Source organism: Protopterus annectens, chromosome 2.part1 (genome assembly GCF_019279795.1).
Source record: "Protopterus annectens isolate FY-2018-M chromosome 2.part1, PAN1.0, whole genome shotgun sequence".
Lineage (NCBI taxonomy): Eukaryota > Metazoa > Chordata > Ceratodontiformes > Protopteridae > Protopterus > Protopterus annectens.
Window position 1 is genome coordinate 614,861,611 of NC_056729.1, and position 26,870 is coordinate 614,888,480.

The 26,870-nt window shown below is 44.4% G+C and overlaps 1 protein-coding gene and 1 non-coding gene across 2 annotated transcripts in view; both read right to left on the reverse strand.

Moving 5' to 3' along the window:
* LOC122794877 (nuclear autoantigen Sp-100-like) overlaps positions 1-26,870 on the reverse strand; it is a 1,817,621-nt gene that overhangs the window by 1,114,461 nt on the left and 676,290 nt on the right. The gene's annotated exons all lie outside the window — the stretch shown is intronic.
* On the reverse strand, positions 21,090-21,161 carry TRNAQ-CUG. Its single transcript has one exon. It is a non-coding gene; the product is annotated as a tRNA-Gln (tRNA).

Below are 26,870 nucleotides of genomic sequence, written 5' to 3' on the forward strand. Positions count from 1 at the left end.
CGTGCTGTTGTCTGTCTTTATTAGGAGTTGTCCTGGATGTAGGAGGTCCTTGAAAGCTGTTAGGACATTTTGTACAGCTAGCATTTCTTTTTGATTGATATGCAGATGCCTTTGATCCATAGACCATTTGCCCTGAATGCACTGTCCTGCCATGTGTGCTCCCCAGGCATAATCCGATGCATCTGTTGTTATAGTTTGCCTGGCTGTGGGTAAGATAAAAGGCTGACCCTTGTTGAGGTCACATGCCTGAGCCCACCATAGAAACTCCTGTTGAAGACAGGGAATGAGTGATATTATTGTTTCCAAGCTGTGGCTGTGTTGAGTCCATACGCTTTTCAGGTACCATTGTAATTTCCTGATATGCAGTTTTGCAAATGGTATTAGTAGTATGCAAGATGCCATGAATCCCAAGGCCTGCAGAATTTTTCTTGCAGGGAGATGGGTCTTTGTTGCCATCATTTTGAAGTATTGAGTCAGTTGTTCTTGCTTGTCTGGAGTGAGATAAGCCATCTGGGCACTTGTATTTAAGCTGGCACCCAGGAATATTATGTCTTGTGAGGGCACTAGTTTTGATTTCTTTTCGTTTACTGTGTACCCTAGGCAACTTAACAGGTGTTTGACAAACACCAGATGCTTTAAAAGAATGTCCTTGCTTTCTGCTTGAATAAGGCAGTCGTCCAGGTATGGATATATTTGAATTCCCCTTTGTCTGCAGTATGCGATTATTGGTGCCAGGCATTTTGTGAAGACCCTGGGCGCAGTAGATAAGGCAAAGGGCAGTGCAGAGAATTGATAATGAGTTGAACCTGCAATAAATCGGAGGTATCTTCTGCAATTTTGTCTGACAGGGACATGCAGGTATGCCTCCTTGAGATCCAATGTTACTAGCCAAGCCTTCTTGCCCAGCATGGGAAGAAGTTGCTGTAGTGTTAGCATCTTGAATTCGGGTACTTGCAGATAAGTGTTTAGAATTGAGAGGTCCAGAATGGGTCTCCAGGCTTTGTCCTTTCTAAGAGTCTTGAGTAAAATCCTTGTCCTTGCTCCTGTGTAGGTACCTGTTGAATGTCTCTCATGTCCATGAGAGCTGTAATTTGTTTTTGAGCCTCTGCCCATTGATTTGGTGGCAGGTTTGGCATTCCTTTTATCCTTGGTAAAGTGTGAAAGTGGAATCTGTATCCTTGTGAGACAATATTTAGGACCCATTTGTCTTTTGTGATGATGTGCCAGTTGTCTGCAAAAAGTGCTAATTTTCCTCCCAAGGGAGCTGCCAAGAGAGATTTGCTTGGCAGTCTGAGGGTTAAGTCATTGTGTTTGTCTTCTGGTAGCTTGGGACCTGTCTTCTCCTCCTTTCTGGTTGTGGTACCCCATTGTCGAGGCTTGTAAGGGCCTTGTGACTGACCTCTGCCCCTTGGGCGTCTATATTTGCCCCTCTGTGGTCTGTCAGAAGCTGGAAAGGACCAGTTTTTTGTTGGCCAATTTCTGCTGAATCTAGGGGGTTGAACCTGTAAAAAATCCTTGACCGTCTGCATAGATTTTGCCTTATCCTCCATTTTCTTTAAAACCTCTTCTGCTTTTACACCAAATAAAACATCCTGCTGTAGAGGTGCATCCAATAACTTTGCTTTAACATGATCAGGAAGGGTTTGTTCTTTTAACCAAGCATGCCTACGTATGACAGACCCAGTCACTGCTACTCTACAGGAAGCCTCCAATGAATCAAATCCACATTGTAAAGTATGTTTTCCCACTTGTTCAGCTGCATGCAACAAATCTTGTATTTCCTTGAAATCAGGCTGCTCTGAATGTGTGATCATTTTTTGTTTTAATTGAGACATCAGGTATTGCTGATATTTCAGCATGTGATACTGGCAATTTAAGGCCCTCATAGCTAGAGTAGCTGAGGTATATACTTTCTTTCCCCATCTGTCTAGTGCTCTGGAATCCCTTTCAGAGCATACAGGATTTTTAGCAATAGAGGCCTTAACCCCTTTGGGACCCTGGGAAATGGTTTCTGGGTCAGCAACAGGGCTTTTATATAGGAATTTGTGTGAGTCAGGGACTCTGTAGTATCTGTCTGGTTTGGCTGGTGCAGGAGGTAGAGAGTCTGGGTTAAGGCTAGACTCTAAAGAAACATCATCCACAATGTCTAACACAGGTGGAATAGCAAGTGGTCTGTGCTGGGGTAGTAAAAGGAACTCTCTGAGCCTTTTCTTAGAATCAGAGTAATCCTGCCCTTCCCAGTGGAAATGTTCCCTCATGGTATGTAAAGTTTCCCCAAAAGAGTAGTCTTCTGGGGGAGATGCTGAGGGAATAGACTCTTCAGCATCAGAATCTTCATAAGGGGGAAAAGAGTATTCCTGTTCCTCAGAAAAATCTGAGGAAATTGAGACCTGGTCAGAGGAAGCGTAATCCTCCTTCTGTCTTGGCCTTTTATCAGGAGGGGGATGGGAACCCCTGATTAGGGTAATTAAATCTTCAGCCATCTTAAGCATCTGTTTTTTAGACATGGGGCCTTGTACTGGAGACTGCTGTATAGTTTTTTTTTTTTTGCTTTTAAAGGAGTTTTCAGCTTTGAATAGGATTTAATGGTGAGTGTAGTCGGTCTGAAGACACCTTCTGCAACGGAAGGCGTTTCAACTGCACCGGAATCTCAGTCAGCCCTGGAGTCGGAAGGGGCTAAAGATGAAGGCTGTGGAGGGCCTAGTAATCTCCGCTTGGGAATCGGAAGCCGTCTGAGGTTCTAAATCAGCGGTCATCAGGGGCTGCATAGGCGCCTCACGGAAAACCAGAGAACCGGCAACGGGCCCAGCAGAGGCCTCGGAGTCTGGTTTGGGTCTCGGCTGCCTGTCCTTATCCTTGCGTTTTTTATGCATTCCGGTCGTCGGTTGCTCCGACGGCATGGTATAATTAAATTTCCTACCAAAGTAATGTCAGGCGAAATCAAACTGATGTTTTATAGTTCGTTTATTAAACCTAGTGCAAAACCGACAACCTGTGACGTTGTGATCTGGGCATAGGCAAGGAATACAATAAGAATGAAAGTCCTTATGAGGTATTTGCTTCCCACAAGAAATGCAATTGTTAACTTTTTCTGACATCGGACTGAGACAAGAAAAGGTTCCCCAACGGGGTACTTAGCTTTATTGAAGAATTCAGTCTGAAATTCGATTTGAAAATCTCAGGAGTCGGCCGACCGGCACTTGCAAACTGCTTCTGCTTCGGGCACCGCGCGGCAAGAAAGACTGAAGAAAATGGCGTCGGATGCCTCTTATATACCCCTGGTGCACTGACGTCAGGGAAGAAGCGACAGCAACCGACGCCGGACCAAGACTTTGGAACTCCAGCCGACTGTGGGACCGCCTGACGGCAGGATAACCCAAGTGTGATGACTGCAGCAGTGTAACACGATGAACATCCAGTACCATCCAAACAGTACTGCCCCAGAGTCTCCTCAGTCTTCATGAAGCTGCTGATGTAATCACGCACGTCACCCCTGCAAGTTGATGATGTTGTGGGACATGCTGGCGACGGGTGATGATTTCAGCAACATTGAAAAAAACTTGTAAATAAAAATAAAAAAATCAGGAATTGAAGGAGTCACTCAGGAATTTGTGGCACCCCATTATTTTGCCCTCAAAACCAGAAATTACCAAGGAATTTGGTACAGCTGAGGTATGCTCTCTGTACATAAGGCACTGTAATCACTGTGTGGAGCAATTTCAATGATGAACCCTACTTTTGTCTTCTTTTCATGAACTGCTATATCTGGTTTTCTTGCATCTGTTTTTGAACTGTTGGTAATGGGAGATCCCATGTGATATAATATTTATCATTCTCTATAATGTTTTGTTGCTAATATTTCTAATGCTTCTCAGCTACTTCAATATTATAATGTATCCGACATTATTATGCCTTTCACTAGACAGGCCCTCTGCCATTCATGTATCACACCCAGCAACAAGACGTGTGACTGTTTACAGTTCTGTTTCTCAGAACCTGCATTTGTCTGTTTCTCCCACATGTTCAATGGACTTTGTAAATCAACATTTACATAGTCCACTATTCTAGGCTGCTAATATTAACCTTTCATCTTTTGGTTTAAATTTAGCTCTCCTTAACCATTCCTACATCATACCCTGATCGACGTGAGATTGTTCCAGGAGTTTTCTGTATTTGCAACTATATTTAAGCCTTTTCTACACTTCTTGCCTTCTCATCTGATACATATTCTGTCTTTTGTTTTCTGGCGCGTTCAGTTGCTGCCTGACTTTGGTCTGCTTCTGGTTTGGTTTCCATTCCTGCTTGACGCTGATATGCTTCTGCTAAACTAAACAGGGAAGTCATCTTACATTTGTTCTCTTCATGTTTCAAAACTTCAACAATGTTTGGATCTGATTAGGTCAGCAGATATGTATGCAGTCCTACAATTGCAGATCTATACATATAATTACTTTTTAAGGAGGCCCATACTTCCTTCAGAAAGAATAACTGTGTAAAATCTTACTGCAACAATAGAAGTCCTTCTCTTCCATGTTGCAGTATTCCAAACCCTTAGGTTATCCTCTGCTATCTACCGGAAAGTCCGGCCAGTATACAAAAGCTTCTAGTCACTGCTAGGTATGTGGGATGTCTCATGCTGGCTGAGGAAGCGTGAGCCAAAAAAGTGACATCGGCACGTACCTTTCCTCAGAACTGAATGCCCCAGTCAGACTCCAGTCCCTGGACAGCTGCATAAGTCCTGTGTCATCCAAGAAGGGATGGTTTTAACTGAAAGGGGGGTTAGGAGGGAGGACATTAATACTGCAACATGGAAGAAAAGGACATCTATGGATATGGTAAAATTTTACACAACTATTCTATGTCCTTCTATTCTCACGTTGCAGTATTCTAAACCCTTGGGTTAGTGCCAAACCTCAAAGAGAAGAAAAAGGGGGTGGCATGGAACTGTTTTCTATGAACCCATGAAGAACTGCCCAAGCAAATCCCACTCTAGATCTAGAGATACGATCCAGTCTTGTAGTGCTTAGTGAATGTATGGACAGATGCCCATGTAGCTGCCACTAGAATGGATACAGTATCCAGTCCTTTAAAGAAGGCTCCAGATAAAGTCATGGCTCTAGTGGAGTGGGCCTTAATTTTTGAATTTAGATGTTTTCAATGCTAGGTGTAACAAAAGGATACAGCCCTGGAAATCCAGCCAGAAACTGTTTTGTCGCCGCTTTTCCCAGAGCCCTGGGGTGAAAGGAGACAAATAATTGCTCTGATTTCCTAATGAACTTGGTTTTATAAAGGTAAAAATCTAAGCAAGACTCTCTCACTGTCATTCTGAGGATGTGGGAAAAAGGTGGGCTGGTGAATACTTGGTTTAAGGACGGCTCATTGACCACCATGGGCATGAAGGAGGGATTGGTCCTCAGGGTCACTCTATCCTTGTGGAAGAGGAGAAAGGGAGGAGTTGTCATGATGGCCTGGAAATCTGACAGTCTTCTTGCTGACATCAGGTCCACCAGGAGTACAGTCTTCCAAGTACAGTGTTTCAGGGATGCTTTGGATGCTGGTTCAAAGGGAGCAACCGTGAGCTTCTCTAAAACATAGTTCAGGTCTCATGGAGGTGGAACTGGCTTCCTGGGTGCCTGAGATGCAGTATCCCCTTGAGGAATAACTTTGCAGGAAGAAGCGATGGAAGAGGCGGGTCAAGAGGTAGACAAGCTGAAACAGTAGCAAAGTGGGCCTTAACAGAGGAATATGGCAGCCCTGTTTGCAAGAGTTCACACAGATAGGACAGCACTAAAGGGACCTCACCCTGCAGTGGGTCCAGCTGTCTTTGCAGACACCACATGGAGAATCTCTTCCATTTAGACAAATAAGCTCTCCTAGTATTAGGTTTCCTGGCCTCTGCAGGACTGTTAGCGTGTCCTCAGTGTAAAGGTGTCTGTAAGGGATCAAGATTCTATCACCCACAGAGTTAGGTTCAGAGATTCCAAGTGGGGATGGATTAGGGATCCCTTATCCTGTGTGAGAAGGTCCATTCTGTCAGATAACATGTGATGACTGCCCCTGGCTAAATGCAGAAGGAGGGGGAACCAATGCTGTCTTGGCCAAAAGGCAGTCACCCACAAGATTTTTGGTTTGTCCCACTGGATTTTCAGTAGGACTTTTTTGAGGGAGTGGGAAGGGGGGAATGCATAGAGAAACATCCCCCTCCAACAGATTGAAAAGGTGTCTGTTGCCCACACCAAGGGACTGGGTAGCTTGTTACAAAATAGCAGTAGTTGTCTGTTCAGAGGGGAGGCAAGCAGATCTATTTCTGGTGTACCCCACTTGAGGGCAATGTCCAGGAAAACATCCCTGTGAAGCATCCATTCATGGGATTGTGACATGGACCTGCTCAGAGTGTCTGCCTGAGTGTTCTGTGCTGAAGGGATATAAACTGCCTGCAGGGAGATTCCCTGTTGGGCCGCTAGTTCCATGGCTTGCAGTACAAGCCTGCACAGCAAGTAGGATTTTGTTCCCCCCTGTTTGCTCACATATCATAAAAAGTACAGTTGTGTACCTACCATAAATGTAGATGTTTGAGTGTATTCACTGTTGCAGTCATTACTCTAGGGTTATCCTGCTGGCAGGCTACCCGCAGTAGGCCTGAATTCCAAAGTCCTGGTCCGGCGTTGGTTGCTGTCACCTCTTCCCTGACATCAGTGTGCCAGGGGTATAAAAGATGCAGCCGACGCCATTTTCTTCAATTTTTCTTGCTCCAGATGTCAGGTGCTGCCAGAAGGGTAGGCTAAAAAATTATGCCAATAAAAAAAGCATGCACTAAAATAAAACATATTCTTCATCTACAAGCAAATACACCACATAGGTTGTATAGTATAGAGAAGTGCAGATAAGTCCCAGCAACGTAAAGGGGGATGGTGGGTGGGTAACATGGACTGCAACAGTGAATACACTCGAACATCTACATTTATGGTAGTTACACAACTGTACTATGTTCATCGTGTTTCACTGTTGCAGTCATTACTCTTGGGTTGAATCACAAAGCTGAGGTTGAGTGGCTGGGCCTAAATAGAATTAGGAGTGGCTATGAGGCCCTGCAGAACTGCAGTGGCGAAGCCTGCTCTGGATTTAGAGTAAAGAGGTAAGTGGTAGTGCTTTGTAAAAGTGTGCACTGAAGTCCAAGTTGCAGCCTCCAAAATGTCCTTGGTACTCCTCTGAGGAAGGCTGCTGAAGTAGCTGCTGCTCTGGTTGAGTGTGGCCTGATGCCCTTAGGTACTGATTTGCCATGTAGAGAATATCAGAAAAGCATGCAGTGGGCTATCCATTTGGAAATTGTTTGCTTTGAGATTGCTTTTCCTTGAGATCCTGCAGCATATGCCACTAAGAGTTGCTCAGATTTTCTGAAAGCTTTAGTTTTGTCCAAGTAGAAGTGTAGCTGTCTGTGTATGTCCAAAGAATGTAGAAGTCTCTCCCCTTAATCTGTGGGTTCGGATAAAAGGTAGGCAAATTCATTGTTTGATTAAGAGCCACAATGGACACTACCTTAGGCATAAATGTTGGGTTTGTCTTCAGAGAAACCCTGTCCGGATGGAAAATTATAAAAGGTTCAACCGCCATTAGTGCCTGTAACTAGAGACTCTTCTTGCTGAAGTTACTGCTGAGAGCAGAGCTGTTTTCCATGATAAGAATTTTATCTCAGCTGTATTAGCTGTCTCAAAAGGAAGCAGTGTGAGTTTTTCCAAGACAAAATTGAGGTCCCATGCAGGTATTGGTGCTCTTCTTGGGGATCTTATGTTCTTGGTCCCTCTGAGGTACTGCCTTAGTAGTAGATGTGAAAAAATAGGTGGGTCCGTATTGTAATGAGCTGAAATGGCAGAGGCATGAATTTTAATCGATGAAAAGGATAGGCCTTTGTCCAACATCTCAGTTAAGTATTGTAAAATCTGAGGAATATTTGGTACAAGCATGTCAACTGCTTGTGCCTGGTTCCAAGCACAGAATCTCTTCCACTTTTCTGCATATGATTTTCTGGTGCTGGGCCTCCTGGCCTCCAGAATAACATCCATAACCGCTTTGGAGAGAGGTGTGTTCTGAATGGTTACATTATCCGCCATGCAGCCAGATATAGGGTTTTGAGTTGGCTGTGCAGTATCTGACTGTTCTGTTGGGTCAGTAAATGAGGAATTTGAGGCAATGTCCAAGCCGGGCCTTGAGACAAGCTCTTTAGAACTGGGTACCAGTGCTGGCGTGGTCAGTCTGGGGCAATTAGGATATTTTTTGGCTTCTCTTGTCTGACCTTTAGGAGTACCTTGGGGAGGAGAGGCAGTGGAGAAAAGGCATATACTGTAAGGTTTTTCCAGCTGAATGACAGAGCATCCACTTTCCATGCTAGCCTGTGATAAGTCCTTGTGCAGAACCTCTGTAGTTGGCAGTTGTGAGAGGAGGCAAATAGATCTATGTCTGGGCGTCCCCATTTCCTTGTTATTATGCTGAAGATTTGTGGATCTAGTTTCCACTCGTGAGGATCCATGAGGTTTCTGCTTAGTTCGTCTGCCAGAGTATTTGTCTTTCCTGGCAGGAATTGAGCTTGCAGGTGTACTTGATAAGTCAGTGCTGTGTTCCACAAAATCATGGCTTGTCTGCAAAGGGGGTAGGAATGCGTGCCTCCCTGCTTGTTTATGTACCACATGACTGTAGTATTGTCCGTCTTTATCAGCAGTTGTCCTGGATGAAGGAGATCCTTGAAAGCTGTCAGTGCATTTTGTACAGCCAGCATTTCTTTTAGATTGATATGAAGATGCATTTGGCTTGTGGGCCATGTGCCCTGAATACATTTTCCTGCCATGTGGGCCCCCACCCACGCATAATCTGACACATCTGTTGTTACTGCCTGCCTGGCAGTGGGTAAAGTGAAAGGCTGTCCCTTGTTGTGGTGACAGGCCTGAGCCCACCATCGAAACTCCTGTTGCAGGCAGGGAATGATTGTAATTGATTTTTCCAGGCTGTGGCAATGTTGAGTCCAAACACTTTTTAGATACCATTGTAGTTTCCTCATATGCAGTCTTGCATATGGAATTAATAGAATGCAGGATGCCATGAAGCCCAGAGCCCGCAGAATTTTTCTTGCAGATAACTGGGTTTTTGTTGCCAACATTTCGAAGTAAGAAGTCAGTTGCTTTTGTTTGTCTGGTGTGAGATAAGCCATCTGGGCAGTTGTATTTAAGCTTGCACCCAGGAATATTATCTCTTGAGAGGGTACTAGTTTTGATTTCTTTTCGTTTACTGTGTACCCTAGGCAAATTAGTAATCTTTTTACAAACGCCAGATATCTTAGTAGATTGTCCTTGTTCTCTGCTTGAATGAGACAGTCGTCCAAGTAGGGATATATTTGAATTCCTCTTTGTCTGCAAAAAGCAATTACTAGTGCCAGGCATGTTGTGAAGACCCTGGGCGCAGTAGATAAGCCAAAGGGCAGTGCAAAGAATTGGTAGTGCATTGAACCAGCTATGAATCTGAGGTATCTTCTGCAAGATCGTCTGATTGGGACATGCAGGTATGCCTCTTTTGGGTCCAAATTTACTAGCCAAGCCTTCTTGCCCAGCATGGGCAGAAGCTGCTGCAGAGTCAACATTTTGAATTTTGGAACGTCCAGAAAAATGTTTAGAATAGACAGGTCCAGTATTGGTCTCCAGGCTTTGTCCTTTCTGGGTACCAAGAAAAGTCGTGAGTAAAATCCTTGTCCCTCTTCCTGTAATGGTACTCGCTGAATAGCCCCCATGTCCATGAGGGATGAAACTTTCTTTTGTGCCTCTGCCCACTGATTGTGGGCAGGTCTGGCATGCCTATTGCCTTTGGCAGGGTGTGAAAGTGGAATCTGTATCCCTGAGACAGTATATTCAAGACCCATTTGTCCTGGGTGATCATGTGCCAGTTTTGTGAAAAAAGTGCCAGTTTTCTCTCTAAGGGAGCTTGTAAAAGGTAAGTGCTTGGTATTGTTAGAGGAAAGTCATCGGGACTGTGTCCTATAAGGTTGAGATTTGTCTTCTCCGCTTTTGGAGGTAGAAGCACCCCATTGCTTAGGCCTGTATGAGCCTTGGGGCTGGGATCTGCCTCTAGGGCGTCTGTACCTGCCTCTTTGTGGCCTGTCTGACACTGGAAAGGACCAATTTTTTGAAGGCCAGTTCCTGCTAAATCTGGGTGGCTGTTCCTATAAGAAATCCTTAACTGTCTGCATAGACTTCGTTTTATCCTCCATTTTCTTCAACACCTCTTCTGCCTTAATACCAAACAAAGTATCATGCTGTAAAGGAGCATCTAATAATTTTGCTTTAACATGATCAGGCAGATTCTGTTCCTTTAACCAAGCATGCCTCCTAATGATAGAACCCATTACAGCGGCCCTACAAGAGACCTCCAAAGAATCAAAACCACATTGCAAAGTATGTTTTCCCACTTGTTCAGCTGCATGCAATAAATCCTGCATTTCCTTGTTTTCAGGACATTCAGAGTTAGTCAACATTTTCTGTTTTAATAGTGACATTAGGTATTGCTATTATTTAAGCATATGAAATTAACAACTTAAGGGCCTTACAGCCAAAGTAGCAGAAGTGTAAACTTTTTCCCCCATCTGTCCAGTGCCCTTGAATCCCTATCAGAGAGGACAAGGTTTTTAGCAGTGGAAGCTTTGACTCCCTTAGGACCCTGAGATATGGTTTCTGGGTTAGCAGCAGGGTTTTTATAAAGACATTTATGGGAATCTGGGACCCTGTAGTATCTGTCTGGCTTAACCGGTGCACGGGGTATAGAGTCTGGAGACAGGCCGGACTCTGACAAAACATCATCTACAATGTCCAGAACAGGGGGAATAGCAAGGGGCCTGTGCTGAGGAAGTAAAAGAAAATCTCTGAGCCTTTTCTTAGATTCTGAGTAATCCTGGCTCTCCCAATGAAAGTGCTCCCTCATGGTATGCAGGGTTTCCCCAAAGGAGAAATCTTCTGGAGGAGAAGCTGAAGGAATAGATTTTTCAGCATCAGAATCCTCATAGGGAGTAAGAGAGTATTCCTGATCAGAGGAGGAATCAGAGGAAATGGAAACCTGATCTGAAGATTCATATTCTGTCTCTTGCCTAGGCCTCTTATCAGGAGGGGGATGGGAACCCCTGATCAAAGTAATAAGGTCTTCGGCCATTTTGAGCATTTGTTTTTTAGGCATGGAAGCCTGTCCTGGAGAATGCTGTACTTGTTTCTTTGTCTTTAGAGCTGCTTTAGTCTTTGGCTTGGAAGCTGAAGATGGCTTTACATATAACTGAGTTGGTCTGAAAACACCCTCAGAATCCAATGCCTGCACAGCGGCTCTGGACCCATCTGAGGGAATAGTTTCCGAGGATCCAATACCTTGAGTTTCCAGAGGCCCAGTCGGCTCCATGTGGGAGTCGGAAGCGGCCTGTGGCTCTGAGGTAGTGGGCGTCAGGGGCTGCGAAAGCGCCTCAATGAGAACCGGCGAACCGACGACTAGCTTAGCGGAAGCCTCATCATCGGTTTTGGACCTCGGATGCCTGTCCTTGTCTTTATCCTTGCGTTTTTTAGAAATTCCAGTTGTCGGTTGCTCCGACAGCATAGTATAATTGAATCTTCGGAAGAAGTAATGGAAAGCAAAATCGTACCGATGCTTTACAGTGCGATGGTTAAATCTAGCACAAAACCGACAACAAGCAACGTTGTGGTCAGGGCCTAGGCAAGGAATACAGTAAGAGTGAAAATCCTTATGAGGTATTTGCTTCCCACAAGGAATACAATTGTTAACTTTTTCTGACATCGGTCTGGAGCAAGAAAAAAGTTTCCCCAACGGGGTACTTAGCTTTAATAAAGACTTCGGATCTAAAATTCGATTTTGAAAATCTCAGGAGTCGGCCGACTGGCACTTGCGAACTGCTTTTGCTTCGGGCACCGCGTGCCAAGAAAGACTGAAAAAAAAGGCATTGGCTGCATCTTTTATACCGCTGGTGCACTGATGTCAGGGAAGAGGCGACAGCAACCGACGCCAGACCAGGACTTTGGAATTCAGGCCAACTGCGGGTAGCCTGCCAGCAGGATAATCCTAGAGTAATGACTGCAACAGTGAAACACGATGAACATCTGTAGTGTTGTCTGTGAACAATTTCAGGGGTCCTTGTATTAAAATATGTATAAAAGCTCTCAAGGCAAATAAGATTGCTGTAATTTCCCTTCTGGCAGGGAAGGAAGGGAAAGTTGAAGTCCAAGGGGTGTGAATGTTTTATCCATGTTGACCTCAGGTACCACTGCAATTTTCTCATGTGGAGTCTTGCCAATGGCAGCAGTGGGATAGTGGAAGCCAAATGACCCAGTAATCTGAGACATTGTCTCGCTGTCACAGCAGTAGTGTGGTGTCAGAGAACAGGTGCTGCTTTAGGTTTTCCACTTTTTGGGGTGGAAGGAATGCTCTCATGACATCTGTCCTTATTCTGCAACCCAGGAAAGCTTGGTCCTGAGAGGGATTCTGGTTGGACTTGGGGTAATTGACATTGAATCCCAGTGCCTGCAGGACTGAGATAACTGTGTAGTTGGTGGTGTAAGGATCTGGAACATTCTGTCTGTATCAGAAGGTCACCCAGGTATGGAAATATTTGAATCCCTTGGACCCTGCAACAAGCAATAACTGGAGTCAGACACTTGGTGAATACCATTGGAGTTGTAGAGAGTCCAATGGAGCTGCAGACAGTCGAAAGGGCAAGGCAGACAACTGAAAATGTGAGGAACCCACAGAAAAACGTAAGTACTTCCTGTAGTTGGGCCTTATCAGGATGTGTAGGTAGGCATCCTTTATGCCCAAAGTGACTAGAAATCCCTGAGCCATTACCAAGGGAAAGAGGGTCTGTACAGTAAGCATACGGAAGATGGGTATTTGTAAGAAAAGGTTGAGCTGGGAGATCCAGGATAGGTCTCCATGATCCATCCTTCCTTGGAACTAGGAAGAGTCTGGAGTAAAAGCCCTTTCCCTGTTCTGCCAGGGAAATGGGTTGTATGGTTCCTTGAGAAAGGAGGGTATTTATGACTGGCTGAAACAGGGGGAGCTGGTCTTTGGGTGGCTGTGAGTGGCCTCTCCAAGAAGGAGGGATGATCCAGGTCATGAAATAACCCTTTTGTATAATGGACAAGACCCACCTGTCTGAGGTAATGCTTTGCCACACTGGAAGACAGTGAGAGAGTCTTAATGGAGTTTGGAGGTGTGGACAGCAAAGGCAGGTAGTCACAGACTACCTACCCTATCTTGAAAGTGAGGTTTATGGGCAGGAGTCTGAGCAGGCTTGGAAGGGGTCTGTTGCTTCCCGTGCTGTTTCTGCTGCTAGAATCGGGGGGTTGGAGCAATGTTTTCTAATGAACTGGGTTTTGGTGGGGGTAGTTCCTATGAAATTTGGGGATTGGAGAGATGAATAACTGTTTGTGGACCTGGAGTTCTTTCCCCTTTTGTTGAGAGGTCTTGAATAGCTCAGCCACTTTAGCCCCAAAAAGGACAGAGTTATACAGGGGAACATCCAAGAGTTTGGCCCCTAATATCATAAGGTAAGGGCTGCAGTCTTAACCATGAGCATCTTCTAAGGACTGAAGCAGAGGCTGCAGATCTGGCAGAGGCTTCTACAACATCATAGCTGCAAGTAATTGAATGTCTTGTGACTTGAGAAGACAATGAGATGAAGCTAGATATTTGAGCCTTGGCAGGTGAGTCAAGAAGGTCTGCCAAAAGCTTATTGACCTGAGCCAAAAGGGCCAGGGCATACTTGAACATATGTGTCTGGTAAGTTACTGCCCTAAAGGCCAGGTTAGCAGAAGTGTAAACATTTTTGCCAATGCGCTCCATTATCTTACTGTCCTTGTCTGTGGAAAGGACAGAGGTGGAGGGAAGCAGTCTGGATGGTTTACCTGCAGAGACTGAGACAATGTCAGGGTCTGCAGCATAGGACCATAGGATCACAGGAGGTTACTAGATTAATGGCCCTGGGGCCCTTACTAGCCTAGTCAAGAGTTTATCCCCAAAAAAGAAACCTCAGTCAGCAACTGTCACCCATATCAATAAGGCACATAGGTGGAACCCTGGGGACAAATTTGTGGTTTCCCATCCATTCATCAAGGTTGCGCTTGAAGAGGATCAGCCAGGTACTCTGTTTGACATGTATGGGATATCTATTCCAGAGATAGGACAGCCTCTGGGAGACCAACCTTTTTCTCCATCAGGTTTTGTTGATGTCCCATATTAGATTTAGGCCTTTCGAGCAGGTAATGTGTGAGGAGTTAGACTTACGGATATGGAGCATCTCTAGTAGGGCAGGGTCTGATATTGCCTTACAGGCGAGACACAGATCACCTCTGAACAATCTATACGATACCGAGTAGAGTAATAGTGATTTGAGCCTGTCTGCATAGGACAGGTGTTAGAGGCCATGGATTATCTTTGTGAGGTACTTCTGTGGCCTTTCCAGTTGGTGCAGGTATTTGGAGAGGTACATACCAAATGGGGCACTATACTCAATTATTGGCCTAATAAGGGAGGAGTACTGAGAGGTAATAACCTCCTTTTTTCTGGATGCAATCCCTTTACTTAAAGAGATGAAGCAAGTAAAAGGCTTTTCTGACCACTGCCACCACGATGGTCGAATGTGAGATTGCTGTAACCAGGTCTCTTACCACAGGCTGTGTGCTTAGAGGGTTGCCATTGATGGGGTAATAAGTAGGGGCCGTGTTTTTGCTGAATAGTATGATAATACATTTTTTTGCATTTAACTTAAGGCCATGACTTTGGCACAGTCATTTGTTGCTGTGAGACCCTCTTGCAGTATGTTAATATCATTTGGGGAGTCAGTGACAGCACCCAACTTACAGTCATTCGCAAACTTGGTCAGCCACAGGCCCTTTGTCTTTGCCTGGACCTCTGAGAAGTAGATATCAAAAAGTAGGGGTCCCAGGACAGATCCCTGGGGAACACCACTAGTGACAGGTCTGCTGTTGGAGGTGAAGGCACCTATTTTGACCTTGTGAGTCCTATCAGTGAACCAGCTGGTAACCCACCTGATGAGATAGGGATTTACACCAAGTTTTGTTAGCTTTTTGATGATGACCGAGTAGGGGATTGTGTCAAAGGCCTTGTCCAAGTTAAGGTAAGCTGTATATATTGACTTTCAGTCATCCAGGGTCTTGGTGACAGTCTCAAAGAAGTCAGCCAGGTTCAACAGGCAAGATCTGCCCTTGAAGAATCCGAATTGAGTGGGGTCAAGTGCTTGGAGATTACCTATGTCCTTGTTTATGAGATTCATAATAATATGCTCCATGGCTTTACAGATCAGACTTGTCAAGTTAATGGGGAGATAGTTTCCCGAGTCAGTAGTGACACCACGTTGTGCAAGGGGATGACAATGGCAGTTCTCCACTCTGATGGAATGAAACCTGTACTTAGGCTATGGTTGAATAGGGTGCTCAATGGCAAAGTTAGTTCTTGCTGGAGATGGTGTAGAGTACAGCCTGGGATACTATCAGGTCCCATGGAAGCTGTGTTCTTTGCCTTGGATAGGGCCTTTAACACTTGATCTACAGATATGTGAGGTATGGGACATGTATAAGGGATGTCGAATGGGCCTTTGGGGGGACAGGGCATGAAGTTTGCACTGCCCTTATCAGCTAGCAGGTCGGCTAAGTCAACAGCATCAATGTAAGTGGTATCTTTAAGTACTAATTCAGAACAAACCTGGGCTTTGCCATGGAGGGTTCCTGACATAACTGAAGAAGGCTTTGTGGTTTCCCTTTGTTTCGGAGGCTAGCTTCAATTCTTAATTGGCTTTGGAGGTTTTCACTAGTGATTTAATTTGCTTGTTGAGGCTGAGGACGGAGTTTTTCCAATTTGGAATTTGTTCCCTTTTTACCCTTGGACAACAGTTTCTTCCTTTTATTGTAAAGCTTGTTGATAGAGGATGTCCACCAGACAGGTTTGTGTTTCCTTGAGGAGCAGGTTTTAGTTCTGTTGGGTGTGACTTAGTCCATGCAGTTGTACAGGTGCTTGTATACTGCAATGGCGTAGTTGTTTTGCATCCTCTGAGAGGGGCGGTGGTGTGAAGCTACTGATACCCTCCCTTAGGAGGTTATAGTCATCTTTTGAGAAGTTTTTTAGCCTGGCTACTGCTGGGGGCGGGGATGGGGTGGGACAGAGACTTCGAATGAGACAGACCGATGATCTACTTTCACCAGGGGAGAACATATTATGGGAGTGGTGCAGCAGTCACCCATGTTGGTGATAACCAAGTCCAGAATATTATTTCTCCTTGTGAGAGATGAGACGAGCTGGTCTGGTGTGTTAGAACTGATGAAGTCAAGGAATCATTGAGTGAGTGCATTAGTGCAGGAATAGTTCACCCAGTCTATGGTGGGGTAGTTGAAGTCACCAAGGATCAGGGTGTTATTGGGTACCTTGATGGAGTCAAGTAGGTCCAGGTAGGAGGAGTGGGTGTCCTGAGTGATGGAGAGGGGTCTATAGCTGGCTATAACTTGGATGGGTGTTGTGCCAATTGTCAGTTGCTCCTGGAGAAATTCCAGTGCTTCATGCCGGCAAACCAGTCTGGAGGTGTAACTGTCCTTAATGAAGATACAGACTCCACCACCCTTAGTCTTTACAACCTCATTTTGAGGTTGGAAAGTGTGGAATGAGGCATAGCCTGGTAAGGTAGGGGTGCTCTCCACAGCCCTGAACCAAGTTTCCGTGACTGCACAGACATCGGCATCTTCCAGTGCGAAGACACCCTCCAGTGAGTGAATTTTAGGTTAAGGCTCCTAGCGTTAAGCAGCATGATCTTCAATTTGCTTTTTGACAGATCTTTTATGTTTGAAGATTTGTTTTTGGGACATAGCCTAAAAAGGCCCAATGGGGGAGGCAAGAGCCTGGGCCAGGATCCGAAATCCCAGGGGTGACAGGTGGAGTTCATCTCTGGCAAAGCATCGAAGCCTGTCAACCATGTCATCCCAGGCAGACAGATACTGGATTCCCTTGGAAAGGCACCAGAAACTAAGTCAATTGTTGAAGTCCATTATTTTTTGTTGGTATTGTGGTATCATCCTTGGTGAAGGTAGAATGCTGCTTAGGGCTAGGGTCATACCTGCCTGGGACACATACTCTGACAGCTCAATCATATCACTCTTCATACAGTCCAGGGATTTACATCCCAAGTAAATTCACACTAACATGCATAGTGACCGAGTCATACTTGTATGTGTTGTGGAGAGACGTATGTGCATGCGTGATGTTGCTGACTCTGACACCTGATAGACAACTGACCGTGACCTTCTCCTTGTCAAGCCTGGTGAGGGGGGACATCAGTGTGTCTCACAACTGGGTCGCCAATGACTAGTATGTTTGGTTTATTGTTATGCCTTATGAGCTACGTTGGTTTATTGTTATGCCTTACGGGCTGTGTTTGTGAGAATCTGGTATGTTGTCTGCTGTGTGTAATGTGTTTGGTGGTGTGTTTGGAATGTTTGTGAGTGTATCTTGCGGCTCTCTGTTCAGGTAAGTTTTTATTGAGGAACTCTGCATAGGTTGGTGTGTGTTGTGCTTGGCTATGTGATGTGGGTGGTGTGGTGTTTGTGGTGGCAATCTCCTCTTTGTCAGGAGTACTGACTGTCGCACAAGAGAGCATGGATTCCAGGTTACTGACGTAGATGCATTTCTCGCAAGTAGAAGAATTATGTGCTAGGAGAAGAGGGCTATCAGTGAACATGAGGCAGTTGCTACACTGTTTCAGTATGCCCATGTTGACCAGACTGGCAGGAGAAACTGATAGGAATTGTCCAGACATAGTGTTCAGAATACTTGGCGGACTTATGCAGAGAAGGTCTTGATAAGGGTTTGTCCACAAGAGTGTAGACCAAAAAAACCTTCTTAAATGTGAAGTAACTGTCCTGAAGCACAAGTGCTAAAACCAAAACTAAGATGCTTAGAATAGAAAAATAAGGTAATAAAGTAGATAGAGCACAGTTACAGTAAGAGCAGCTAAATAAAGTAACTTTTTTTTGGTAAGTGGAGAAAGAGGAAATACAAAATTAAGAGACTAAGGGGCTGGCCTTCCCAAATGCTCTCTCTGTACACATTAGACAGAGGTGATGAGATGGGATGGGACTAGTAGGAGTGCCCGAAATTAAAGAAGCAAGGGGGTAGCCCTTCCCAAATGATCTCACTGTACTCAGTTGAGCAAGCAAATGAGATGGGTCTGGGAGGAGTGTTCAAAGACAAATTTACAGCATGGGCTGGCAATTCCAAACCCACCAAGTTTAAGACTACAACAGCACTTGGGCGGGAGGGTGAAAAAAACAAACAAACTGTAGACATAGACAACCAATATTCAATCAATATTCAATGAAACAAATAAATAAATGCTTTATAGTTTTAACTATCATTAAAAGAGAACAAGTGCAAAAAAGTATAACTTATATCAGCTTTGTATGTCCAGATAGTTGTAGACGTCACAGCCAACTAAACAGCTCTGCTACTGAGTAGGGCATTTAATCAGAATCTTAGCCCCTTCAGGGACTTTACAGAATCCATCAGGCCTTCGAGGGGCAGGTGGTTGGGAACATGGATTCACAGAGACTGCATTGAAAGCATCCAAGAAGGCTGGTAAAACTGGAGGAATGGCAGAAGGAGCAGGAGTGTCCATCTGCAAGACCTCAGAGTATCCTTTTTGGACTTCTGACATTTCAGAGGAATCCCACTTAAAATATTCTCTCATTTGTGAGATGGTCTCACCAAAGGTGAGGACCTCTCCTGGGGAGTCTATGTCAGCAGAGTCCTCCTCTGGGAAAACATACCCAAGAGAGGAGGGCATCTGGGACACACAGGAAAGAGAATCCTCCAAAGAGGAGTCTGAGGAATCCTCAGCTTCAGGTTGGAGAGTGTCATCAACCTAAGGCCTGGGACTAAGGAGAGGTGGGGGAGCCAGTAAAGAAGCAGGCATAGCAGGCATTAGGGCCATAAAAGCATTAAATAGGCTCTGAGAAAAGGCCAACCAGTCCATTTGGCTTTCTGCAGGAGGGGAAGCATGTTTAGTCTTTTACTTCTTTTTCAGAGAAGGCCTAGATGGCGTAGGGGCTAAGGCAGTCCTAGATTCTGTAGGCCTAGAAGCAGTGGAAAAGCCTGTCTGGATGGCCGTAATGAGCCTAGGTTCCCCCTTGTCATCGACGGCCGATGTCTGCAAGACCTCCATGGGCATGCTTCCCACCCTAGGTTCTGCGGCCTCCTGAACGGTACCCACTACACCTATTTTGGCAGATTCCAAATGTTCCTCCAGGTGATCATCGGCCACAGGAGGGACGTTGGGTGGAGGAGGTGCAGCAGCAGGTTCAGGTCTGGAAACTCTGGCCTTCTTCTTAGGTGGCTCTACAGTCTGACCGGACGTTCCCTCTATCGCCAGCGCCAAGCGTTTAAGATGCTGGTTTTCTAGATAAATATTAAGGGTGTGCAGACGACTGTGGAGTGTCTTAGGTACGAAGGCCTGACAGATCGTGTAAGTTTGATGGTTGTGTGTAGGCCCTAAGTAGAAAAGGTAGAGGTCGTGGGCATCCTTATGGGGGATCTGACATCTGCATCTGCACTTTCCTTTCCTGGATGACATGATCCTAAACAGGCATGCAGTGACTCAAGAGAAACAGAAAAAAACGGCCCCAATGGGGTACTTATCTTTTAATTCAAAGATCCGATGACAGGGATGGCAGGAAGAGGTGACGTTCGACTTGCGGCAGAGAAGTTCTGAGGAGAAATACGTGCAGACATCACTTTTATGGCCACACTCCCTTGGCCAACGTAAGACATCCTACGTACCTAGCAGTGACTAGAAGCTTTTGTAAACTGGCCGGGCGTTCGAGTAGCTAGCAGAGGATAACCCAAGGGTTTGGAATAATGCAACATGAGAACAGAAGGACATTGAGGGATATACAATTTTGGTACACACTGATTTTTATATATAATTTGATAACTGAAACATTCTTCTTGTTTTCCTGTCCAAATGATCCAATATCTTTTGGGGTCAGTCAGTCTTCCCAAAACTGTAAGTTAGAACAGGAGCAGCAAATTGATTTATAGCTTGGACTTTGTTTATAGATGTTAGGGCTGTTTTCTGTATTAATTTTAGTCTTCTAAAATATTCTTTACTTAGTTTTGCTTGAATTTGTTCATGCTTTACTGTTGATCCTTCAACAATTCCCAAATATTTATACACTCCCCCCTGCTCAGGTTCCTTTATATCACATTCCTATCCCAGACCGACGCTTTCTTGGTGCTGCAGCATTCCTGCTTTAAATGTTGCTTTTCCACATTATCAAGACTATATGACATTCTTATGTCATCTGAGAAAGTTTTGACCACTTCCAGTTTTGCTTTCAGCTTCTCATCCGAAGAACTACACAGTTTTAAATCATCCACAAGTAAAATTTGAGAAGTCTTTACACTTTGCTGTTGTCTGTGAGCCAAATTGTAACCATGACCTAATCTGTAAAGAGCAGCAGTGAGAAAGAGTCAACCTGGAATATTACCCTTTGAATTTTTATCCCTGGGATAATTATTTGTCCTTTATCATGGCTTAGCTACAAAGCGGTTTGCCACTGTTTTATGGTCACTGTAATGTAATTGATCGATGTAGGTTGTATCTTATACATCAGTAAGCACTCCTTTAACCATGAATGTAGAATACTGTCAGATGCTTTTTTTGTAATCTATCTATGCCAAACTTAAATTCTTCCCCTTTTTACAGTTTTCCATTGTCTTTATTTAATAACAAACAATCATTTGTACCATATGGCTTTCTTTTGTTACTCTTTTCTTCTATTGCCATAATTGGGTTTTCTTCTCAACGACTATAAACTTTGACAGCATCAAATCATAGATATCATAGATTAGTACTAGGCTAACTGCCCTTGCAAGCCATTTTAAGCCTAGCCAATTATCCCTTGTGAGGCTCAAACCTTGCACCTTGTGTTTGTAAGGCAAACAACTTACCCATTAGGCCACCCTCCTAACTCCCAAAAAAATGTGAAGGCTAAAAGCACAACAGGTTCCACTGAGATTTGAACTCAGATCACTGGATTCAGAGTCCAGAGTGCTAACCATTACACCATGGAACCAGTATACAGTTTATACATTATTGGAGAAGTTATTGGTCTATAGTTTTTAGGATGGCTTGCAGGTTCACTCTTAAGGAAGAGTACCATTTTTCCTGTTGTTAACCAGGCTGGTGTATGTTCAGGGTGTGCATATAAGTAGTTCTTACTCAGGCTAAATCTTCGTGCAATAATGTTAATAATTTTAGCCAGAAGTTAGGTACTGCATCTGGCCCTCGGGTTTTTCAGTTAGGAGTTTTTCTTAATTTTGTTTCAGTTTCTCTAGCCATTAATTCATCCCATTTCATATCCGGTATATTTGAAGTCCTTACTTTTTTTTCACTTCTTTTATCCATTCAACATCTTTGTTATGTTCCACTGTGTCTTCATAGATATTTCTCCAAAGTGTGTCTATTTCATCTGTTTTTTTTTTTTTTTCTGGTGGTGTTTCTATTCCTATTACTTTGTTTCCCAACTCTCTATAAAACTTTTGGTTCATCAATGAATTGCTTATTTTGTACTTTTCCTTTATACTTATCTGCGTAGCTTCTAAGTTTTTCTTCCTGCACTAATATCTTTAGTTTATTACTTGCAATAGTGCACAACAGATCCTGGTTTGTTCTAATACTGTGTATTGCTTTTATTACTTCTGTCTTTCTAATTATTTTGTTGATCTGTCCCCTCTTCCATACTCTTCTAACAGTGACATTTCTTGTCTTAATTGCTTTACAGTTTTCTCCATTCGATACATCCATGATGGCATTTGATTTCTTCCCTTCCTTTCTCTTATGGTTAAGGTGGTTGCCTTACAAACACAAGGTACAGGGTTTGAATCTCACAGGGGATAACTGGCTAGGCTTAAAATGGCTCGCAAGGGCAGTTAGCCTAGTACTAATCTATGAACCTATGAACCTATACTGTCCTCTATTTTTGTGTTAAGACTTTATCTGTTATTAATTTTGCTGCACAGTAATGTATCCTATTTACTTCTATTATAGCATGTAAATTTCTGTTAATAGTCTTGACTACTCTATTAATTTGATTTTTCAGACATTTAACATCTTGGGTCTTACTGACTTTCTGTAATCTATTTTTCATCAATCTCAATATGTCTATCCATTTCTATTAAATCCAGCAATTCGTCCCTTAGATCTTTTTCTTCTAAGCTGAGGGCATATTCTTTATTCTCCATGTCCTGCGTGCATTCTACAGGTAGTTCCAAAACAACTTCCTATGACATATTCTCTTCAGCTGCATCCTGCGTCATCCGGTGCTCTTTCACACTCCACACCACTGGCTGTATCAGAGTTGCCACAGTTTCCTGTTCCTTCCCTTGCTGTATAGAACTCCATCTGAACTTTTGTACTTGTTTCTTACTGAAGGATCCAAAGTATCTTCATGTGGCAGCTGATCAGATGCTTTCCATTCCACCTGTTTCTCCCTAATTTGGAGACTCACTGTTTCATCATGCTGCGACATTTCCAGAGTTGGATTTTATACACTAAATCTTTCACTTCGCAAGTAATCTATAAAAAGAAGTTATGTATTCATCATAACATTACATGTGAGTTGTTCATCTCACCTTCATTCTCACTGATGGGTTTGGAGCCGATCCCTAGCTCTGACTCGGCCAGATGCTAAAGCTCGAGGTCTTCAAACAGCTTATGGCCTACTCTTTATCCCATTATGCAATAGTGCTTCCCTCAGATCTTGTTTGCCCAATCAAATAGATAACTTAAGTACATAGATATTGAAATAAGAATACCATGAATAAGGACAAAGCGTCACTAAGATTTGTCTGAACTTCCTGGCCCTCAAGACTTTAAAGGTAGGGGGTTGGTGGGTAGCATGTCAGAATGAAGATGAGATGAACAACTCACGTGGAACATTATGATGAGTACATAACTTCTTTATGTGAAGTTGTTCTATCTCGCCTTACTCTCATCAATGGGTTAGCGTCCCGAGCACCATCTCCTTGAGTGGCTCATGGAAGAATATTCCTCAGAAAGTACAGTTGTTTACACTTACCATAAATGTAGATGTTCGAGTGTATTTACTGTTGCAGTCATCACATTTGGGTTATCTGCCTGCAGGTAGCCCTCAGTTGGCCTGAATACCAGAGTCTTGGGATTTCTGCGTCCGATGCTGTCGCTTCTTCCATGACGTCAGGTCGTCAGGGGTATAAAACATGCAGCCAATGCCATTACATCAATTTTTCTTGCCCCAGATGTCAGATGCCCCCACAAATAGGAAGGAATTACATGGTATGGAACACCCCCAGCAAAAAGCAAATACACATGGTATAAGAAATGCCAAACAACAAAGATAGGTAGAAGTAAAGATAAGTCAGGGGGCTGGAAGGAGGGTAACCAGGACTGCAACAGTGAATACACTCAAACATCTACATTTATGGTAAGTGTACACAACTACACTATGTTCTTCATGTTTCACTGCTGCAGCCATCACATTTGGGTTGATTACCAAAGCTAAGGAAGGGTGGAGGGAGTTAAGAAGCATTAGGGTTGGTAATCAGGCCCTGTAAGACTGCTGTGGCAAATCCAGCTCTGGATTTAGAAATGATAGGTAAGAGGTAATGCTTGGTGAAAGTGTGTAAAGAGCTCCAGGCTGCAGTTCCCAGGATGTCCCTGGTAGGGACTCCACTGAGGAATGCTGTAGAGGTTGATGTAGCCCTAGTGGAATGTGTTCTGATCCACTGTGGGGTAGGTTTCCCATGGTGCTTGTAGCAGAAATTGATACACTGTGCTATCCATTTAGAAATGGTTTGCTTTGAACTGGCCTTTCCCTCTACCCTTACAGCACAGCTGACTAGCAGCTGGTCAGATTTTCTGAAAGGCTTAGTCCTGTCCAGATAGAACCTGAGCTGCCTGTGCACATCCAGGGAGTGCAGGATCCTTTCCCTTTTATTCTGAGGATTAGGGAAAAAAGTAGGAAAATGAATGGATTGGTTTAAAGCCACACTAGATACCACCTTGGGCATAAATTATGGGTTAATCCTGAGGAAGACCCTGTCCGCATGGAAGATAATGAATGGTTCCACGGCCATAAGGGCCTGCAATTCAGACACTCTTCTTGCTGAAGTGATGGCTAGAAGTAAATATGTTTTCCATGAGAGGAATTTTAACTCAGCTGTGGCAGCAGGTTCAAAGGGCAGAAGCGTGAGCTTTTCCAATACAAAGTTAAGGTCCCAGGCAGGAGTGGGAGCACTCCTGGGGGGGGTCTTAAATTCTTGGCTCCTCTCAGGAACTGTTTGAGCAGAGGATGAGAAAAAAAGGGGTGGCTCAGTATTATAATGAGCTGAGATGGCAGAGGCATGGATCTTAATCGAAGAGAAGGATAGGCCTTTGTGGAGCATTTCTGCTAAGTAATCTAGTATATGAGGTAAGTTGGGCACAGTTGTGTCTACTCCCTGAGACTGGCTCCAGGAGCAGTATCTATCTTTTCCACTTTTCCGAATAGGATTTTCTCGTACTAGGCCTCCTTGCCTCAGTTGCTGGAGAAGAATTCAGTGGATGAGCCAGGCTGCTAGGTTCAGGGTCTGTAGCTGAGGGTGCAGAATCTGGCCCGCCTGCTGGGACAGCAGGGAAGGAGTCTGAGGCAGGTGCCATGGTGGCATCACTGTCAGACTGCGTAAAAGAGGGTACCAGTGCTGGCATGGCCAGTCTGGTGCAATCAGGAGAGTTCTTGGCTTGTCCTGTTTGATCTTTAGTAGAACCTTTGAGAGAAGGGGCAGAGGGGGAAAGGCATAGATTGAGAGGTTTTCCCAGATGAAGGACAGGGCATCCACTTTCCAAGCTTGGCTGTGGGGAGTTCTGGTGCAATATTTGCTCAATTGATACTTCTGAAGGGAAGCAAAAAGGTCCACTTCTGGTGTCCCCCACCTGTGCCTCAAAAGCTTGAATATTTTGGGTTCCAGTTTCCACTCGTGTGGGTCCAAGAGATTTCTGCTTAAGTCGTCTGCCAGTGAATTTAGTTTGCCTGGCAGGAATTCAGCTTGCAGGTGCACTTGGCTGCTCAAGGCTGTGTTCCACAGAGCCATGGCTAATCTGCAGAGTGGGTAGGAGTGGGCTCCCCCTGCTTGTTTATGTTCCACATAACTGTGGTGTTGTCTGTCTTTACCAATAGTTATCCTGGAAGAATAAGGCCTTTGAAGGCTGTCAGAGCATTCTGTACAGCTAACATTTCTTTTTGATTGATATGCAGGTGCATTTGCTTTGGGTTCCACTTGCCCTGAATGCAATGCCCTGTCATGTGAGCTCCCCATGCATAGTCTGATGAGTCTGTTGTTAGGGTTTGGGTGGCAGGGGGTAGAGTGAAAGCGAGTCCCTTGTTGTGGTTGCAGGCCTCTGCCCACCAAATGAACTCTGTCCTTAAGCAAAGAATGATAGGAATCATTGTTTCCAGGTCCTGAGAATGTTGACACCAAAAGAATTTTAGGTACCATTGAAGTTTCCTCATATGCAGTCTTGCATATGGAATTAATAGAATACAAGAGGCCATGAACCCCTGGGTTTGCAGTATTTTTCTTGCAGATAGCTGGGTTTTGGTGGCCAGTAGATTGAAGGAGTTTGTCAAATAAATTTGTTTCTCTGGAGTGAGGAATGCCATCAGGGAAGTTGTGTTCAAGCTTGCTCCCAGGAATACAATCTGTTGGCTGGGTACTAGCTGTGATTTCTTTTCGTTGATGGTGTACCCCAGTGAAGTTAGAAGTTTCTTTACAAATGCCAAAAGTCAAGTCCTGACTGTTCACCTGAATCAGGCAATCGTCCAAATATGGGTAAATCTGAATGCTTTTCTGCCTGCAATATGCAATGGCTGGAGCTAGGCACTTTGTGAATACCCTGGACGCAGTAGATAAGCCAAAGGAAAGTGCAGAGAACTGATAGCGCATAGAGCCTGCTCTGAAGCGTAGGTATTTCCTGCAAGATTCCCTTATGGGGATGTGCAGATAGGCTTCTTTTAAGTTTAGGGTTGCTATCCAGGAGTCCTTGGCTAGCATAGGAAGCAGCTGTTGGGAGAGTTAGCATTTTGAATTTTGGAACAACCAGAAAGGTGTTGAGAATAGACAATCCAGGACAGGATGCCACGAATTTTCTTTTCTGGGAACCAGAAACAGTCTGGAATAAAAACCTTGTCCCCTTTGTTCTGCTGGGACAGGTTGAATAGCCTTGATGCTGAGAAGAGAAAGTACTTGCTTTTGGGCCTCTGCCCACTGGTTTGGGGGGGAGATCTGGCCATCCGCTTAGGGTTGGGAGTGAGTGGAAGTAGAATCTGTATCCCGGGAAAACAGTGTTTAAGATCCATCTGACTTGGGTAATGTATTCCCAGTTTTTGGCATGCAGGGCAAGTTTCCCTCTTAAAGGTGCAAGTACTTGGACAAGGCTTGGAAGAGGTAAGGATAAGTTATTGTGCCATTTTATCATAGGATGGTGGCTTACTACTCCCTGTTATGGACGTGGGAGCACTCCATTGCTTAGATCTGTGCATACCCTGAGACTGAAGTCCTGGTGGTCTGCTGTCCCTGGGCTTGGACTGAGAAGGCCTGGAAGGGACTGGAAAATTTGAAGGCCAATGCCTACTGAATCTAGTTGGCTGTACTTGTAGCTTTCTCCTCCATTCTTTTGAGGACTTCTTCTGCTTTATTACCAAATAAATGCTCTTGGTTTAATGGTGCATCCAGTAATATTGCTTTGACATGATCTGGCAAGCTTTGTT